Source organism: Hemitrygon akajei, chromosome 11, assembly GCF_048418815.1.
Source record: "Hemitrygon akajei chromosome 11, sHemAka1.3, whole genome shotgun sequence".
NCBI lineage: Eukaryota > Metazoa > Chordata > Chondrichthyes > Myliobatiformes > Dasyatidae > Hemitrygon > Hemitrygon akajei.
This window is the reverse complement of record NC_133134.1, coordinates 91,100,343-91,122,256: the sequence shown is the minus strand read 5'-3', so window position 1 is coordinate 91,122,256 and position 21,914 is coordinate 91,100,343.

Genomic DNA, 21,914 nt, shown 5'->3' with positions numbered 1-21,914 from the left:
GGGCCAGGACTTGATACCAGAACCTCGGAGACAGGACTTGATACTGGAACCTCGGAGCCTGGAGTTGATACTGGAACCTTCAAGACAGGACTTGATACTGGACCCTCGGAGCCTGGAGTTGATACTGGAACCTCGGAGACAGGACTTGATACTGAAACCTCGGAGACAGGACTTGATACTGGAACCTCGGGGCCTGGACTTGATACTGGAACCTCGGAGCCTGGAGTTCATACTGGAACCTCTGGGCCAGGACTTGATACTGGAACCTGGGAGACAGGACTTGATAGTGGAACCTCGGGGCCAGGACTTGATACTGGAACCTCGGAGCCTGGAGTTGATACTGGAACCTCGGAGCCTGGACTTGATTCTGGAACCTCGGAGACAGGACTTGATACTGGAACCTCGGAGCCTGGAGTTGATACTGGAACCTCGGGTTCAGGACTTGCTACTGGAACCTCGGAGCCTGGAGTTGATACTGGAACCTCGGGGCCAGGACTTGATACTGGAACCTCGGGGCCAGGACTTGATACTAGAACCTCGGAGCTTGGAGTTGATACTGGAACCTCGGAGCCTGGAGTTGATACTGGAACCCCGGAGACAGGACTTGATACCGGAACCTCGGAGACAGGACTTGATACTGGAACCTCGGAGCCTGGAGTTGATACTGGAACCTCGGGGCCAGGACTTGATACTGGAAACTCGGGGCCAGGACTTGATACTGGAACCTCGGAGCTTGGAGTTGATACTGGAACCTCGGAGCCTGGAGTTGATACTGGAACCCCGGAGACAGAACTTGATACTGGAACCTCGGAGCCTGGAGTTGATACTAGAACCTCGGAGACAGGACTTGATACTGGAACCTCGGGGCCAGGACTTGTTACCGGAACCTCGGAGACAGGACTTGATACTGGAACCTCGGAGACAGGACTTGATACTGGAACCTCGGAGCCTGGAGTTGATACTGGAACCTCGGGGCCAGGACTTGATATTGCAACCCCGGGGCCAGGACTTGTTACCGGAACCTCGGAGACAGGACTTGATACTGGAACCTTGGAGCCTGGCTTTGATATTGGAACCCCGGGGCCAGGACTTGATACCGGAACCTCGGAGACAGGACTTGATACTGGCACCTCGGAGCCTGGACTTGCTACTGGAACCTCGGGGCCAGGACTTGATACTGGAACCTCGCGGCCAGGACTTGATACTGGAACCTCGGAGCCTGGAGTTGATACTGGAACCTCGGGGCCAGGACTTGATACTGGAACCTCGGAGCCTGGATTTGATACAGAAACGTCGGGGCCAGGACTTGATACTGGAACCTCGGAGCCTGGAGTTGATACCGGAACCTCGGAGACAGGACTTGATACTGGAACCTCGGAGCCTGGAGTTGATACTGGAAACTCGGAGACAGGAATTGATACTGGAACCTCGGAGACAGGACTTGATACCGGAACCTCGGAGCCTGGACTTGATACCGGAAACTCGGGGCCAGGACTTGATACTGGAACCTTGGAGCCTGGAGTTGATACTGGAACCTCGGAGACTGGAGTTGATACTGGAACCACGGGGCCAGGACTTTGTACTGGAACCTTGGAGACAGGACTTGATACTGGAACCTCGGGGCCAGGAGTTGATTCTGGAACCTTGGAGCCTGGAGTTGATACTGGAACCTCGGAGACAGGACTTGATACTGGAACCTCGGAGCCTGGACTTGATACTGGAATCTCGGGGCCAGGACTTGATACTGGAACCCCGGAGCCTGGACTTGATACTGGAACCTCGGGGCCAGGACTTGATACTGGAACCTCGGGGCCAGGACTTGATACTGGAACCTCGGAGCCCGGACTTGATACCGGAACCTCGGGGCAAGGACTTGATACTGGAACCTCGGGGCAAGGACTTGATACTGGAACCTCGGAGCCTGGAGTTGATACTGGAACCTCGGAGCCTGGAGTTGATACTGGATCCTCGGGGCCAGGAGTTGATACTGGAACCTCGGGGCCAGGAATTGATACTGGAACCTCGGAGCCTGGAGTTGATACTGGAACCTCGGGGCCAGGACTTGATACTGGAACCTCGGAGCCTGGAGTTTGATAGTGGAACCTCGGGCCAGGACTTGATACTGGAACCTCGGAGCCTGGAGTTTGATAGTGGAACCTCGGGGCCAGGACTTGATAATGGAACCTGGGAGACAGGACTTGATTCTGGAACTTCGGGGCCAGGACTTGATACTGGAACCTCGGAGCCTGGAGTTGATACTGGAACCTCGGAGCCTGGACTTGATTCTGGAACCTCGGAGACAGGACTTGATACTGGAACCTCGGAGCCTGGAGTTGATACTGGAACCTCGGGTCCAGGACTTGCTACTGGAACCTCGGAGCCTGGAGTTGATACTGGAACCTCGGGGCCAGGACTTGATACTGGAACCTCGGGGCCAGGACTTGATACTAGAACCTCGGAGCTTGGAGTTGATACTGGAACCTCGGAGCCTGGAGTTGATACTGGAACCCCGGAGACAGGACTTGTTACCGGAACCTCGGAGACAGGACTTGATACTGGAACCTCGGAGCCTGGAGTTGATACTGGAACCTCGGGGCCAGGACTTGATACTGGAAACTCGGGGCCAGGACTTGATACTGGAACCTCGGAGCTTGGAGTTGATATTGGAACCTCGGAGCCTGGAGTTGATACTGGAACCCCGGAGACAGAACTTGATACTGGAACCTCGGAGCCTGGAGTTGATACTGGAACCTCGGAGACAGGACTTGATACTGGAACCTCGGGGCCAGGACTTGTTACCGGAACCTCGGAGACAGGACTTGATACTGGAACCTCGGAGACAGGACTTGATACTGGAACCTCGGAGCCTGGAGTTGATACTGTAAACTCGGGGCCAGGACTTGATATTGCAACCCCGGGGCCAGGACTTTTTACCGGAACCTCGGAGACAGGACTTGATACTGGAACCTTGGAGCCTGGCTTTGATATTGGAACCCCGGGGCCAGGACTTGATACCGGAACCTCGGAGACAGGACTTGATACTGGAACCTCGGAGACAGGACTTGATACTGGAACCTCGGAGCCTGGAGTTGATACTGGAACCTCGGAGCCTGGAGTTGATACTGGAACCTCGGTGCCTGGAGTTGATACTGGAACCTCGGAGCCTGGAGTTGATACTGGAACCTCGAGGACAGGACTTGATACTGGAACCTCGGAGCCTGGACTTGATTCTGGAACCTCGGGGCCAGGACTTGATACTGGAACCTCGGGGCCAGGACTTGATACTGGAACCTCGGGGCTAGGACTTGATAGTGGAAACTCGGGTCCAGGACTTGATACTGGCACCTCGGAGCCTGGACTTGCTACTGGAACCTCGGGGCCAGGACTTGATACTGGAACCTCGCGGCCAGGACTTGATACTGGAACCTCGGAGCCTGGAGTTGATACTGGAACCTCGGGGCCAGGACTTGATACTGGAACCTCGGAGCCTGGATTTGATACAGAAACGTCGGGGCCAGGACTTGATACTGGAACCTCGGAGCCTGGAGTTGATACCGGAACCTCGGAGACAGGACTTGATACTGGAACCTCGGAGCCTGGAGTTGATACTGGAAACTCGGAGACAGGAATTGATACTGGAACCACGGAGACAGGACTTGATACCGGAACCTCGGAGCCTGGACTTGATACCGGAAACTCGGGGCCAGGACTTGATACTGGAAACTTGGAGCCTGGAGTTGATACTGGAACCTCGGAGACTGGACTTGGTACTGGAACCTCGGAGACAGGACCTGATACTTGAACCACGGGGCAAGGACTTGATACTGGAACCTCGGGGCAAGGACTTGATACTGGAACCTCGGAGCCTGGAGTTGATACTGGAGCCTCCGAGCCTGGAGTTGATACTGGAACCTCGGGGCCAGGACTTGATACTGGAACCTCTGGGCCAGGACTTGATACTGGAACCTCGGAGACAGGACTTGATACTGGAACCTCGGGGCCAGGATTTGATACTGGAAACTCGGAGCCTGGAGCTGATACTGGAACCTCGGAGACAGGACTTGATACTGGAACCTCGGAGCCTGGAGTTGATACTGGAACCTCGGGGCCAGGACTTGATATTGCAACCCCGGGGCCAGGACTTGTTACCGGAATCTCGGAGACAGGACTTGATACTGGAACCTTGGAGCCTGGCTTTGATATTGGAACCCCGGGGCCAGGACTTGATACCGGAACCTCGGAGACAGGACTTGATACTGGAACCTCGGAGACAGGACTTGATACTGGAACCTCGGAGCCTGGAGTTGATACTGGAACCTCGGAGCCTGGAGTTGATACTGGAACCTCGGTGCCTGGAGTTGATACTGGAACTTCGGAGCCTGGAGTTGATACTGGAACCTCGAGGACAGGACTTGATACTGGAACCTCGGAGCCTGGACTTGATTCTGGAACCTCGGGGCCAGGACTTGATACTGGAACCTCGGGGCCAGGACTTGATACTGGAACCTCGGGTCCAGGACTTGATACTGGCACCTCGGAGCCTGGACTTGCTACTGGAACCTCGGGGCCAGGACTTGATACTGGAACCTCGCGGCCAGGACTTGATACTGGAACCTCGGAGCCTGGAGTTGATACTGGAACCTCGGGGCCAGGACTTGATACTGGAACCTCGGAGCCTGGATTTGATACAGAAACGTCGGGGCCAGGACTTGATACTGGAACCTCGGAGCCTGGAGTTGATACCGGAACCTCGGAGACAGGACTTGATACTGGAACCTCGGAGCCTGGAGTTGATACTGGAAACTCGGAGACAGGAATTGATACTGGAACCTCGGAGACAGGACTTGATACCGGAACCTCGGAGCCTGGACTTGATACCGGAAACTCGGGGCCAGGACTTGATACTGGAACCTTGGAGCCTGGAGTTGATACTGGAACCTCGGAGACTGGAGTTGATACTGGAACCACGGGGCCAGGACTTTGTACTGGAACCTTGGAGACAGGACTTGATACTGGAACCTCGGGGCCAGGAGTTGATTCTGGAACCTCGGAGCCTGGAGTTGATACTGGAACCTCGGAGACAGGACTTGATACTGGAACCTCGGAGCCTGGACTTGATACTGGAATCTCGGGGCCAGGACTTGATACTGGAACCCCGGAGCCTGGACTTGATACTGGAACCTCGGGGCCAGGACTTGATACTGGAACCTCGGGGCCAGGACTTGATACTGGAACCTTGGAGCCCGGACTTGATACCGGAACCTCGGGGCAAGGACTTGATACTGGAACCTCGGGGCAAGGACTTGATACTGGAACCTCGGAGCCTGGAGTTGATACTGGAACCTCGGAGCCTGGAGTTGATACTGGATCCTCGGGGCCAGGAGTTGATACTGGAACCTCGGGGCCAGGAATTGATACTGGAACCTCGGAGCCTGGAGTTGATACTGGAACCTCGGGGCCAGGACTTGATACTGGAACCTCGGAGCCTGGAGTTTGATAGTGGAACCTCGGGCCAGGACTTGATACTGGAACCTCGGAGCCTGGAGTTTGATAGTGGAACCTCGGGGCCAGGACTTGATAATGGAACCTGGGAGACAGGACTTGATTCTGGAACTTCGGGGCCAGGACTTGATACTGGAACCTCGGAGCCTGGAGTTGATACTGGAACCTCGGAGCCTGGACTTGATTCTGGAACCTCGGAGACAGGACTTGATACTGGAACCTCGGAGCCTGGAGTTGATACTGGAACCTCGGGTCCAGGACTTGCTACTGGAACCTCGGAGCCTGGAGTTGATACTGGAACCTCGGGGCCAGGACTTGATACTGGAACCTCGGGGCCAGGACTTGATACTAGAACCTCGGAGCTTGGAGTTGATACTGGAACCTCGGAGCCTGGAGTTGATACTGGAACCCCGGAGACAGGACTTGTTACCGGAACCTCGGAGACAGGACTTGATACTGGAACCTCGGAGCCTGGAGTTGATACTGGAACCTCGGGGCCAGGACTTGATACTGGAAACTCGGGGCCAGGACTTGATACTGGAACCTCGGAGCTTGGAGTTGATATTGGAACCTCGGAGCCTGGAGTTGATACTGGAACCCCGGAGACAGAACTTGATACTGGAACCTCGGAGCCTGGAGTTGATACTGGAACCTCGGAGACAGGACTTGATACTGGAACCTCGGGGCCAGGACTTGTTACCGGAACCTCGGAGACAGGACTTGATACTGGAACCTCGGAGACAGGACTTGATACTGGAACCTCGGAGCCTGGAGTTGATACTGGAAACTCGGGGCCAGGACTTGATATTGCAACCCCGGGGCCAGGACTTGTTACCGGAACCTCGGAGACAGGACTTGATACTGGAACCTTGGAGCCTGGCTTTGATATTGGAACCCCGGGGCCAGGACTTGATACCGGAACCTCGGAGACAGGACTTGATACTGGAACCTCGGAGACAGGACTTGATACTGGAACCTCGGAGCCTGGAGTTGATACTGGAACCTCGGAGCCTGGAGTTGATACTGGAACCTCGGTGCCTGGAGTTGATACTGGAACCTCGGAGCCTGGAGTTGATACTGGAACCTCGAGGACAGGACTTGATACTGGAACCTCGGAGCCTGGACTTGATTCTGGAACCTCGGGGCCAGGACTTGATACTGGAACCTCGGGGCCAGGACTTGATACTGGAACCTCGGGGCTAGGACTTGATAGTGGAAACTCGGGTCCAGGACTTGATACTGGCACCTCGGAGCCTGGACTTGCTACTGGAACCTCGGGGCCAGGACTTGATACTGGAACCTCGCGGCCAGGACTTGATACTGGAACCTCGGAGCCTGGAGTTGATACTGGAACCTCGGGGCCAGGACTTGATACTGGAACCTCGGAGCCTGGATTTGATACAGAAACGTCGGGGCCAGGACTTGATACTGGAACCTCGGAGCCTGGAGTTGATACCGGAACCTCGGAGACAGGACTTGATACTGGAACCTCGGAGCCTGGAGTTGATACTGGAAACTCGGAGACAGGAATTGATACTGGAACCACGGAGACAGGACTTGATACCGGAACCTCGGAGCCTGGACTTGATACCGGAAACTCGGGGCCAGGACTTGATACTGGAAACTTGGAGCCTGGAGTTGATACTGGAACCTCGGAGACTGGACTTGGTACTGGAACCTCGGAGACAGGACCTGATACTTGAACCACGGGGCAAGGACTTGATACTGGAACCTCGGGGCAAGGACTTGATACTGGAACCTCGGAGCCTGGAGTTGATACTGGAGCCTCCGAGCCTGGAGTTGATACTGGAACCTCGGGGCCAGGACTTGATACTGGAACCTCTGGGCCAGGACTTGATACTGGAACCTCGGAGACAGGACTTGATACTGGAACCTCGGGGCCAGGATTTGATACTGGAAACTCGGAGCCTGGAGCTGATACTGGAACCTCGGAGACAGGACTTGATACTGGAACCTCGGAGCCTGGACTTGATACCGGAACCTCGGGGCCAGGACATGATACCGGAACCTCGGAGACAGGACTTGATACTGGAACCTCGGAGACAGGAGTTGATACTGGAACCTCGGGGCCAGGACTTGATATTGGAACCCAGGGGCCAGGACTTGATACCAGAACCTCGGAGACAGGACTTGATACTGGAACCTCGGAGCCTGGAGTTGATACTGGAACCTTCAAGACAGGACTTGATACTGGACCCTCGGAGCCTGGAGTTGATACTGGAACCTCGGAGACAGGACTTGATACTGAAACCTCGGAGACAGGACTTGATACTGGAACCTCGGGGCCTGGACTTGATACTGGAACCTCGGAGCCTGGAGTTCATACTGGAACCTCTGGGCCAGGACTTGATACTGGAACCTGGGAGACAGGACTTGATAGTGGAACCTCGGGGCCAGGACTTGATACTGGAACCTCGGAGCCTGGAGTTGATACTGGAACCTCGGAGCCTGGACTTGATTCTGGAACCTCGGAGACAGGACTTGATACTGGAACCTCGGAGCCTGGAGTTGATACTGGAACCTCGGGTTCAGGACTTGCTACTGGAACCTCGGAGCCTGGAGTTGATACTGGAACCTCGGGGCCAGGACTTGATACTGGAACCTCGGGGCCAGGACTTGATACTAGAACCTCGGAGCTTGGAGTTGATACTGGAACCTCGGAGCCTGGAGTTGATACTGGAACCCCGGAGACAGGACTTGATACCGGAACCTCGGAGACAGGACTTGATACTGGAACCTCGGAGCCTGGAGTTGATACTGGAACCTCGGGGCCAGGACTTGATACTGGAAACTCGGGGCCAGGACTTGATACTGGAACCTCGGAGCTTGGAGTTGATACTGGAACCTCGGAGCCTGGAGTTGATACTGGAACCCCGGAGACAGAACTTGATACTGGAACCTCGGAGCCTGGAGTTGATACTAGAACCTCGGAGACAGGACTTGATAGTGGAACCTCGGGGCCAGGACTTGTTACCGGAACCTCGGAGACAGGACTTGATACTGGAACCTCGGAGACAGGACTTGATACTGGAACCTCGGAGCCTGGAGTTGATACTGGAACCTCGGGGCCAGGACTTGATATTGCAACCCCGGGGCCAGGACTTGTTACCGGAACCTCGGAGACAGGACTTGATACTGGAACCTTGGAGCCTGGCTTTGATATTGGAACCCCGGGGCCAGGACTTGATACCGGAACCTCGGAGACAGGACTTGATACTGGAACCTCGGAGACAGGACTTGATACTGGAACCTCGGAGCCTGGAGTTGATACTGGAACCTCGGAGCCTGGAGTTGATACTGGAACCTCGGTGCCTGGAGTTGATACTGGAACCTCGGAGCCTGGAGTTGATACTGGAACCTCGAGGACAGGACTTGATACTGGAACCTCGGAGCCTGGACTTGATTCTGGAACCTCGGGGCCAGGACTTGATACTGGAACCTCGGGTCCAGGACTTGATACTGGCACCTCGGAGCCTGGACTTGCTACTGGAACCTTGGGGCCAGGACTTGATACTGGAACCTCGCGGCCAGGACTTGATACTGGAACCTCGGAGCCTGGAGTTGATACTGGAAACTCGGGGCCAGGACTTGATACTGGAACCTCGGAGCCTGGATTTGATACAGAAACGTCGGGGCCAGGACTTGATACTGGAACCTCGGAGCCTGGAGTTGATACCGGAACCTCGGAGACAGGACTTGATACTGGAACCTCGGAGCCTGGAGTTGATACTGGAAACTCGGAGACAGGAATTGATACTGGAACCTCGGAGACAGGACTTGATACCGGAACCTCGGAGCCTGGACTTGATACCGGAAACTCGGGGCCAGGACTTGATACTGGAACCTTGGAGCCTGGAGTTGATACTGGAACCTCGGAGACTGGAGTTGATACTGGAACCACGGGGCCAGGACTTTGTACTGGAACCTTGGAGACAGGACTTGATACTGGAACCTCGGGGCCAGGAGTTGATTCTGGAACCTCGGAGCCTGGAGTTGATACTGGAACCTCAGAGACAGGACTTGATACTGGAACCTCGGAGCCTGGACTTGATACTGGAATCTCGGGGCCAGGACTTGATACTGGAACCCCGGAGCCTGGACTTGATACTGGAACCTCGGGGCCAGGACTTGGTACTGGAACCTCGGAGCCCGGACTTGATACCGGAACCTCGGGGCAAGGACTTGATACTGGAACCTCGGGGCAAGGACTTGATACTGGAACCTCGGAGCCTGGAGTTGATATTGGAACCTCGGAGCCTGGAGTTGATACTGGATCCTCGGGGCCAGGAGTTGATACTGGAACCTCGGGGCCAGGAATTGATACTGGAACCTCGGAGCCTGGAGTTGATACTGGAACCTCGGGGCCAGGACTTGATACTGGAACCTCGGAGCCTGGAGTTTGATAGTGGAACCTCGGGGCCAGGACTTGATAATGGAACCTGGGAGACAGGACTTGATTCTGGAACCTCGGGGCCAGGACTTGATACTGGAACCTCGGAGCCTGGAGTTGATACTGGAACCTCGGAGCCTGGACTTGATTCTGGAACCTCGGAGACAGGACTTGATACTGGAACCTCGGAGCCTGGAGTTGATACTGGAACCTCGGGTCCAGGACTTGCTACTGGAACCTCGGAGCCTGGAGTTGATACTGGAACCTCGGGGCCAGGACTTGATACTGGAACCTCGGGGCCAGGACTTGATACTAGAACCTCGGAGCTTGGAGTTGATACTGGAACCTCGGAGCCTGGAGTTGATACTGGAACCCCGGAGACAGGACTTGTTACCGGAACCTCGGAGACAGGACTTGATACTGGAACCTCGGAGCCTGGAGTTGATACTGGAACCTCGGGGCCAGGACTTGATACTGGAAACTCGGGGCCAGGACTTGATACTGGAACCTCGGAGCTTGGAGTTGATACTGGAACCTCGGAGCCTGGAGTTGATACTGGAACCCCGGAGACAGAACTTGATACTGGAACCTCGGAGCCTGGAGTTGATACTGGAACCTCGGAGACAGGACTTGATACTGGAACCTCGGGGCCAGGACTTGTTACCGGAACCTCGGAGACAGGACTTGATACTGGAACCTCGGAGACAGGACTTGATACTGGAACCTCGGAGCCTGGAGTTGATACTGGAACCTCGGGGCCAGGACTTGATATTGCAACTCCGGGGCCAGGACTTGTTACCGGAACCTCGGAGACAGGACTTGATACTGGAACCTTGGAGCCTGGCTTTGATATTGGAACCCCGGGGCCAGGACTTGATACCGGAATCTCGGAGACAGGACTTGATACTGGAACCTCGGAGACAGGACTTGATACTGGAACCTCGGAGCCTGGAGTTGATACTGGAACCTCGGAGCCTGGAGTTGATACTGGAACCTCGGTGCCTGGAGTTGATACTGGAACCTCGGAGCCTGGAGTTGATACTGGAACCTCGAGGACAGGACTTGATACTGGAACCTCGGAGCCTGGACTTGATTCTGGAACCTCGGGGCCAGGACTTGATACTGGAACCTCGGGGCCAGGACTTGATACTGGAACCTCGGGGCCAGGACTTGATACTGGAACCTCGGGTCCAGGACTTGATACTGGCACCTCGGAGCCTGGACTTGCTACTGGAACCTCGGGGCCAGGACTTGATACTGGAACCTCGCGGCCAGGACTTGATACTGGAACCTCGGAGCCTGGAGTTGATACTGGAACCTCGGGGCCAGGACTTGATACTGGAACCTCGGAGCCTGGATTTGATACAGAAACGTCGGGGCCAGGACTTGATACTGGAACCTCGGAGCCTGGAGTTGATACCGGAACCTCGGAGACAGGACTTGATACTGGAACCTCGGAGCCTGGAGTTGATACTGGAAACTCGGAGACAGGAATTGATACTGGAACCACGGAGACAGGACTTGATACCGGAACCTCGGAGCCTGGACTTGATACCGGAAACTCGGGGCCAGGACTTGATACTGGAACCTTGGAGCCTGGAGTTGATACTGGAACCTCGGAGACTGGACTTGGTACTGGAACCTCGGAGACAGGACCTGATACTTGAACCTCGGGGCAAGGACTTGATACTGGAACCTCGGGGCAAGGACTTGATACTGGAACCTCGGAGCCTGGAGTTGATACTGGAGCCTCCGAGCCTGGAGTTGATACTGGAACCTCGGGGCCAGGACTTGATACTGGAACCTCTGGGCCAGGACTTGATACTGGAACCTCGGAGACAGGACTTGATACTGGAACCTCGGGGCCAGGATTTGATACTGGAAACTCGGAGCCTGGAGCTGATACTGGAACCTCGGAGACAGGACTTGATACTGGAACCTCGGAGCCTGGACTTGATACCGGAACCTCGGGGCCAGGACATGATACCGGAACCTCGGAGACAGGACTTGATACTGGAAACTCGGAGACAGGACTTGATACTGGAACCTCGGGGCCTGGACGTGATACTGGAACCTCGGAGCCTGGAGTTCATACTGGAACCTCTGGGCCAGGACTTGATACTGGAACCTGGGAGACAGGACTTGATAGTGGAACCTCGGAGACAGGACTTGATACTGGAACCTCGGAGCCTGGAGTTGATACTGTAACCTCGGGGCCAGGACTTGATATTGGAACCCCGGGGCCAGGACTTGATACCGGAACCTCGGAGACAGGACTTGATTCTGGAACCTCGGAGCCTGGAGTTGATACTGTAACCTCGGAGACAGGACTTGATACTGGAACTTCAGAGCCTGGAGTTGATACTGGAACCTCGGAGACAGGACTTGATACTGGAACCTCGGAGCCTGGAGTGGATACTGTAACCTCGGAGACAGGACTTGATACTGGAACCTCGGAGACAGGACTTGATACTGGAACCTCGGAGCCTGGACTTGATACCGGAACCTCGGGGCCAGGACTTGATACTTGAACCACGGGGCCAGGAGTTGATACTGGAACCTCGGGTCCAGGACTTGATACTGGAATCTCGGAGCCTGAACTTGCTACTGGAACCTCGGGGCCAGGATTTGATACCGGAACCTCGGGGCCAGGACTTGATACTGGAACCTCGGAGCCTGGACTTGATTTTGGAACCTCGGGGCAAGGACTTGATACTGGAACCTCGGAGCATGGAGTTGATACTGGAACCTCGGGGTCAGGACTTGATACTGGAACCTCGGAGCCTGGAGTTGATACCGGAACCTCGGAGACAGGACTTGATACTGGAACCTCGGAGCCTGGAGTTGATACTGGAACCTCGGAGACAGGACTTGATACTGGAACCTCGGAGACAGGACTTGATACCGGAACCTCGGAGCCTGGACTTCATACTGGAACCTCGGGGCCAGGACTTGATACTGGAACCTCGGAGCCTGGAGTTGATACTGGAACCTCGGAGACTGGACTTGGTACTGGAACCTCGGAGACAGGACCTGATACTTGAACCTCGGGGCAAGGACTTGATACTGGAACCTCGGGGCCAGGACTTGATACTGGAACCTCGGAGCCTGGAGTTGATACTGGAGCCTCCGAGCCTGGAGTTGATACTGGAACCTCGGGGCCAGGACTTGATACTGGAACCTCGGGGCCAGGACTTGATACTGGAACCTCTGGGCCAGGACTTGATACTGGAACCTCGGAGACAGGACTTGATACTGGAACCTCGGGGCCAGTACTTGATACTGGAAACTCGGAGCCTGGAGCTGATACTGGAACCTCGGAGACAGGACTTGATACTGGAACCTCGGAGCCTGGACTTGATACCGGAACCATGGGGCCAGGACATGATACCGGAACCTCGGAGACAGGACTTGATACAGGTACCTCGGAGACAGGAGTTGATACTGGAACCTCGGAGCCTGGAGTTGATACTGGAACCTCGGGGCCAGGACTTGATATTGGAACCACGGGGCCAGGACTTGATACTGGAACCTCGGAGCCTGGAGTTGATACTGGAACCTCGGAGACAGGACTTGATACTGGAACCTCGGAGCCTGGAGTTGATACTGGAACCTCGGAGCCTGGACTTGATACCGGAACCTCGGAGACAGGAATTGATACTGGAACCACGGAGACAGGACTTGATACCGGAACCTCGGAGCCTGGACTTGATACCGGAAACTCGGGGCCAGGACTTGATACTGGAACCTTGGAGCCTGGAGTTGATACTGGAACCTCGGAGACTGGACTTGGTACTGGAACCTCGGAGACAGGACCTGATACTTGAACCTCGGGGCAAGGACTTGATACTGGAACCTCGGGGCAAGGATTTCATACTGGAACCTCGGAGCCTGGAGTTGATACTGGAGCCTCCGAGCCTGGAGTTGATACTGGAACCTCGGGGCCAGGACTTGATACTGGAACCTCTGGGCCAGGACTTGATACTGGAACCTCGGAGACAGGACTTGATACCGGAACCTTGGGGCCAGGACATGATACCGGAACCTCGGAGACAGGACTTGATACAGGAACCTCGGAGACAGGAGTTGATACTGGAACCTCGGAGCCTGGAGTTGATACTGGAACCTCGGAGACAGGAGTTGATACTGGAACCTCGGAGTCTGGACTTGATACTGGAACCTCGGAGCCTGGATTTGATACAGAAACGTCGGGGCCAGGACTTGATACTGGAACCTCGGAGCCTGGAGTTGATACCGGAACCTCGGAGACAGGACTTGATACTGGAACCTCGGAGCCTGGAGTTGATACTGGAAACTCGGAGACAGGAATTGATACTGGAACCACGGAGACAGGACTTGATACCGGAACCTCGGAGCCTGGACTTGATACCGGAAACTCGGGGCCAGGACTTGATACTGGAACCTTGGAGCCTGGAGTTGATACTGGAACCTCGGAGACTGGACTTGGTACTGGAACCTCGGAGACAGGACCTGATACTTGAACCTCGGGGCAAGGACTTGATACTGGAACCTCGGGGCAAGGACTTGATACTGGAACCTCGGAGCCTGGAGTTGATACTGGAGCCTCCGAGCCTGGAGTTGATACTGGAACCTCGGGGCCAGGACTTGATACTGGAACCTCTGGGCCAGGACTTGATACTGGAACCTCGGAGACAGGACTTGATACTGGAACCTCGGGGCCAGGATTTGATACTGGAAACTCGGAGCCTGGAGCTGATACTGGAACCTCGGAGACAGGACTTGATACTGGAACCTCGGAGCCTGGACTTGATACCGGAACCTCGGGGCCAGGACATGATACCGGAACCTCGGAGACAGGACTTGATAGTGGAACCTCGGAGCCTGGAGTTGATACTGGAAACTCGGAGACAGGAATTGATACTGGAACCACGGAGACAGGACTTGATACCGGAACCTCGGAGCCTGGACTTGATACTGGAAACTCGGGGCCAGGACTTGATACTGGAACCTTGGAGCCTGGAGTTGATACTGGAACCTCGGAGACTGGACTTGGTACTGGAACCTCGGAGACAGGACCTGATACTTGAACCTCGGGGCAAGGACTTGATACTGGAACCTCGGGGCAAGGACTTGATACTGGAACCTCGGAGCCTGGAGTTGATACTGGAGCCTCCGAGCCTGGAGTTGATACTGGAACCTCGGGGCCAGGACTTGATACTGGAACCTCTGGGCCAGGACTTGATACTGGAACCTCGGAGACAGGACTTGATACTGGAACCTCGGGGCCAGGATTTGATACTGGAAACTCGGAGCCTGGAGCTGATACTGGAACCTCGGAGACAGGACTTGATACTGGAACCTCGGAGCCTGGACTTGATACCGGAACCTCGGGGCCAGGACATGATACCGGAACCTCGGAGACAGGACTTGATACTGGAACCTCGGAGACAAGAGTTGATACTGGAACCTCGGGGCCAGGACTTGATATTGGAACCCAGGGGCCAGGACTTGATACCAGAACCTCGGAGACAGGACTTGTTACTGGAACCTCGGAGCCTGGAGTTGATACTGGAACCTTCAAGACAGGACTTGATACTGGACCCTCGGAGCCTGGAGTTGATACTGGAACCTCGGAGACAGGACTTGATACTGAAACCTCGGAGACAGGACTTGATACTGGAACCTCGGGGCCTGGACTTGATACTGGAACCTCGGAGCCTGGAGTTCATACTGGAACCTCTGGGCCAGGACTTGATACTGGAACCTGGGAGACAGGACTTGATAGTGGAACCTCGGAGACAGGACTTGATACTGGAACCTCGGAGCCTGGAGTTGATACTGTAACCTCGGGGCCAGGACTTGATATTGGAACCCCGGGGCCAGGACTTGATACCGGAACCTCGGAGCCTGGACTTGATTCTGGAACCTCGGAGCCTGGAGTTGATACTGTAATCTCGGAGACAGGACTTGATACTGGAACTTCAGAGCCTGGAGTTGATACTGGAACCTCGGAGACAGGACTTGATACTGGAACCTCAGAGCCTGGAGTGGATACTGTAACCTCGGAGACAGGACTTGATACTGGAACCTCGGAGACAGGACTTGATACTGGAACCTCGGAGCCTGGACTTGATACCGGAACCTCGGGGCCAGGACTTGATACTTGAACCACGGGGCCAGGAGTTGATACTGGAACCTCGGGTCCAGGACTTGATACTGGAACCTCGGAGCCTGAACTTGCTACTGGAACCTCGGGGCCAGGATTTGATACTGGAACCTCGGGGCCAGGACTTGATACCGGAACCTCGGAGACAGGACTTGATTCTGGAACCTCGGAGCCTGGAGTTGATACTGTAACCTCGGAGACAGGACTTGATACTGGAACTTCAGAGCCTGGAGTTGATACTGGAACCTCGGAGACAGGACTTGATACTGGAACCTCAGAGCCTGGAGTGGATACTGTAACCTCGGAGACAGGACTTGATACTGGAACCTCGGAGACAGGACTTGATACTGGAACCTCGGAGCCTGGACTTGATACCGGAACCTCGGGGCCAGGACTTGATACTTGAACCACGGGGCCAGGAGTTGATACTGGAACCTCGGGTCCAGGACTTGATACTGGAACCTCGGAGCCTGAACTTGCTACTGGAACCTCGGGGCCAGGATTTGATACTGGAACCTCGGGGCCAGGACTTGATACTGGAACCTCGGAGCCTGGACTTGATTTTGGAACCTCGGGGCCAGGACTTGATACTGGAACCTCGGAGCATGGAGTTGATACTGGAACCTCTGGGTCAGGACTTGATACTGGAACCTCGGAGCCTGGAGTTGATACCGGAACCTCGGAGACAGGACTTGATACTGGAACCTCGGAGCCTGGAGTTGATACTGGAACCTCGGAGACAGGACTTGATACTGGAACCTCGGAGCCTGGAGTTGATACTGGAACCTCGGAGACTGGACTTGGTACTGGAACCTCGGAGACGGGACCTGATACTTGAACCTCGGGGCAAGGACTTGATACTGGAACCTCGGGGCCAGGACTTGATACTGGAACCTCGGAGCCTGGAGTTGATACTGGAGCCTCCGAGCCTGGAGTTGATACTGGAACCTCGGGGCCAGGACTTGATACTGGAACCTCGGGGCCAGGACTTGATACTGGAACCTCTGGGCCAGGACTTGATACTGGAACCTCGGAGACAGGACTTGATACTGGAACCTCGGGGCCAGTACTTGATACTGGAAACTCGGAGCCTGGAGCTGATACTGGAACCTCGGAGACAGGACTTGATACTGGAACCTCGGAGCCTGGACTTGATACCAGAACCTTGGGGCCAGGACATGATACCGGAACCTCGGAGACAGGACTTGATACAGGAACCTCGGAGACAGGAGTTGATACTGGAACCTCGGAGCCTGGAGTTGATACTGGAACCTCGGGGCCAGGACTTGATATTGGAACCACGGGGCCAGGACTTGATACTGGAACCTCGGAGCCTGGAGTTGATACTGGAACCTCGGAGACAGGACTTGATACTGGAACCTCGGAGCCTGGAGTTGATACTGGAACCTCGGAGACAGGATTTGATACTGGAACCTCGGAGCCTGGACTTGATACCGGAACCTCGGGGCCAGGACTTGATACTTGAACCTCGGGGCCAGGACTTGATACTGGAACCTTGGGGCCAGGACTTGATACTGGAACCTCGGAGACAGGAGTTGATACTGGAACCTCGGAGCCTGGACTTGATACTGGAACTTGCGAGACAGGACTTGATAGTGGAACCTCGGAGACAGGACTTGATAGTGGAACCTCGCGGCCCGGACTTGATACTGGAACCTCGGAGCCTGGAGTTGATACTGGAACCTCGGGGCCAGGACTTGATACTGGAACCTCGGAGCCTGGACTTGATTCTGGAACCTCGGGGCCAGGACTTGATACTGGAACCTCGGAGCCTGGAGTTGATAGTGGAACCTCGGGTCCAGGACTTGATACTGGAACCTCGGAGCCTGGACTTGATTCTGGAACCTCGGGGCCAGGACTTGATACTGGAACCTCGGAGCCTGGAGTTGGTACTGGAACCTCGGAGTCTGGACTTGATTCTGGAACCTCGGAGACAGGACTTGATACTGGAACCTCGGAGCCTGGAGTTGATACTGGAACCTCGGGTCCAGGACTTGCTACTAGAACCTCGGAGCCTGGAGTTGATACTGGAACCTCGGGGCCAGGACTTGATACTGGAACCTCGGGGCCAGGACTTGATACTGGAACCTCGGAGCTTGGAGTTGATACTGGAACCTCGGAGCCTGGAGTTGATACTGGAACCCCGGAGACAGGACTTGATACCGGAACCTCGGAGACAGGACTTGATAGTGGAACCTCGGAGCCTGGAGTTGATACTGGAACCTCGGAGACAGGACTTGATACTGGAACCTCGGAGCCTGGAGTTGATACTGGAATCTCAGGGCCAGGACTTGATACTGGAACCCCGGAGCCTGGACTTGATACTGGAACCTCGGGGCCAGGACGTGATACTGGAACCTCGGAGCCCGGACTTGATACCGGAACCTCGGGGCAAGGACTTGATACTGGAACCTCGGGGCAAGGACTTGATACTGGAACCTCGGAGCCTGGAGTTGATACTGGAACCTCGGAGCCTGGAGTTGATACTGGATCCTCGGGGCCAGGAGTTGATACTGGAACCTCGGGGCCAGGAATTGATACTGGAACCTCGGAGCCTGGAGTTGATACTGGAACCTTCAAGACAGGACTTGATACTGGATCCTCGGAGCCTGGAGTTGATACTGGAACCTCGGAGACAGGACTTGATACTGAAACCTCGGAGACAGGACTTGATACTGGAACCTCGGGGCCTGGACTTGATACTGGAACCTCGGAGCCTGGAGTTGATACTGTAACCTCTGGGCCAGGACTTGATACTGGAACCTGGGAGACAGGACTTGATAGTGGAACCTCGGAGACAGGACTTGATACTGGAACCTCGGAGCCTGGAGTTGATACTGGAATCTCGGGGCCAGGACTTGATACTGGAACCTCAGGGCCAGGACTTGATACTGGATCCCCGGAGCCTGGAGTTGATACTGGAACCTCGAAGATAGGACTTGATACTGGAACCTCGGGGCCAGGAATTGATACTGGAACCTCGGAGACAGGACTTGATACTGGAACCTCGGAGACTGGAATTGATACTGGAACCTCGGGGCCAGGACGTGATACTGGAACCTCGGAGCCTGGAGTTGATACTGGAAACTCGGGGCAGGATTTTATACTGGAACCTCGGAGACAGGACTTGATAGTGGAATCTCGGAGCCTGGAGTTGATACTGGAACTTCGGAGACAGGATTTGATACTAGAACCTCGGAGCCTGGAGTTGATACTGGAACCTCGGGGTCAGGACTTGATACTGGAACCTCGGAGCCTGGAGTTGATAGTGGAACCTCGGAGCCTGGAGTTGATACTGGAACCTCGGAGCCTGGAGTTGATAGTGGAACCTCGGAGACAGGAGTTGATACTGGAACCTCGGAGACAGGACTTGATACTGGAACCTCGGAGCCTGGAGTTGATACTGGAACCTCGGGGCCAGGACTTGATACTGGAACCTCGGAGCCCGGAGTTGATACTGGAACCTCGGAGCCTGGAGTTGATACTGGAACCTCGGAGCCTGGAGTTGATACTGGAATCTCGGGGCCAGGACTTTATACTGGAACCTCGGAGACAGGACTTGATACTGGAACCTCGGGGCCAGGACTTGATACTGGATCCTCTGGGCCAGGACTTGATACTGGTACCTCGGAGCCTGGAGTTGATACTGAACATCGGAGACTGGACTTGGTACTGGAACCTCAGAGAGAGGACCTGATACTTGAACCTCGGGGCAAGGACTTGAAACTGGAACCTCGGGGCAAGGACTTGATACTGGAACCTCGGAGCCTGGAGTTGATACTGTAACCTCGGAGACAGGACTTGATACTGGAATCTCGGAGACAGGACTTGATACCGGAACCTCGGAGACAGGACTTGATACCGGAACCTGGGGCCAGGACTTGATACTGGAACCTCGGAGACTGGACTTGGTACTGGAACCTCGGAGACAGGACCTGATACTTGAACCTCGGGGCAAGGACTTGATACTGGAACCTCGGAGCCTGGAGTTGATACTGGAACCTCGGAGACAGGACTTGATACTGGAACCTCGGAGCCTGGAGTTGATACTGGAGCCGCCGAGCCTGGAGTTGATACTGGAACCTCGGTGCCAGGACTTGATACTGGAACCTCGGGGCCAGGACTTGATACTGGATCCTCTGGGCCAGGACTTGATACTGGAACCTCGGAGACAGGACTTGATACTGGAACCTCGGAGACAGGACTTGATACTGGAACCTCGGGGCCAGGACTTGATACTGGAAACTCTGAGCCTGGAGCTGATACTGGAACCTCGGAGACAGGACTTGATACTGGAACCTCGGAGCCTGGAGCTGATACTGGAACCTCGGAGACAGGACTTGATACCGGAACCTCGGGGCCAGGACATGATACCGGAACCTCGGAGACAGGAGTTGATACTGGCACCTCGGAGCCTGGACTTGCTACTGGAATCTCGGGGCCAGGACTTGATACTGGAACCCCGGAGCCTGGACTTGATACTGGAACCTCGGGGCCAGGACTTCATACTGGAACCTCGGAGCCCGGACTTGATACCGGAACCTCGGGGCAAGGACTTGATACTGGAACCTCGGGGCCAGGAATTGATACTGGAACCTCGGAGCCTGGAGTTGATACTGGAACCTTCAAGACAGGACTTGATACTGGATCCTCGGAGCCTGGAGATGATACTGGAACCTCGGAGACAGGACTTGATACTGAAACCTCGGAGACAGGACTTGATACTGGAACCTCGGGGCCTGGACTTGATACTGGAACCTCGGAGCCTGGAGTTGATACTGGAACCTCTGGGCCAGGACTTGATACTGGAACCTGGGAGACAGGACTTGATAGTGGAACCTCGGAGACAGGACTTGATACTGGAACCTCGGAGCCTGGAGTTGATACTGGAATCTCGGGGCAAGGACTTGATACTGGAACCTCGGAGCCTGGAGTTGATACTGGAACCTCGGGTCCAGGACTTGATACTGGAACCTCGGAGCCTGAACTTGCTACTGGAACCTCGGGGCCAGGACTTGATACTGGAACCTCGGGGCCAGGACTTGATACTGGAACCTCGGAGCCTGGACTTGATTCTGGAACCTCGGGGCCAGGACTTGATACTGGAACCTCGGAGCATGGAGTTGATACTGGAACCTCGGGGCCAGGACTTGATACGGGAACCCCGGAGCCTGGAGTTGATACCGGAACCTCGGAGACAGGACTTGATACTGGAACCTCGGAGCCTGGAGTTGATACTGGAACCTCGGAGACAGGACTTTATACTGGAACCTCGGAGACAGGACTTGATACCGGAACCTCGGAGCCTGGAGTTGATACCGGAACCTCGGGGCCAGGACCTGATACTGGAACCTCGGAGCCTGGAGTTGATACTGGAACCTCGGAGACTGGACTTGGTACTGGAACCTCGGAGACAGGACTTGATACTGGAACCTCGGAGCCTGGAGTTGATACTGGAACCTCGGAGACAGGACTTGATACCGGAACCTCGGAGACAGGACTTGATACTGGAACCTCGGAGCCTGGACTTGATACCGGAACCTCGGGGCCAGGACTTGATACTTGAACCTCGGGGCCAGGACTTGATACTGGAACCTCGGGGCCAGGACTTGATACTGGAACCTCGGAGCCTGGAGTTGATTCTGGAACCTCGGAGCCTGGAGTTGATACTGGAACCTCGAATCAGGACTTGATACTGGAACCTCGGGGCCAGGACTTGATACTGGAACCTCGGAGCCTGGAGTTGATACTGGAACCTCGGGGCCAGGAATTGATACTGGAACCTCGGAGCCTGGATTGATTCTGGAACCTCGGGGCCAGGGCTTGATACTG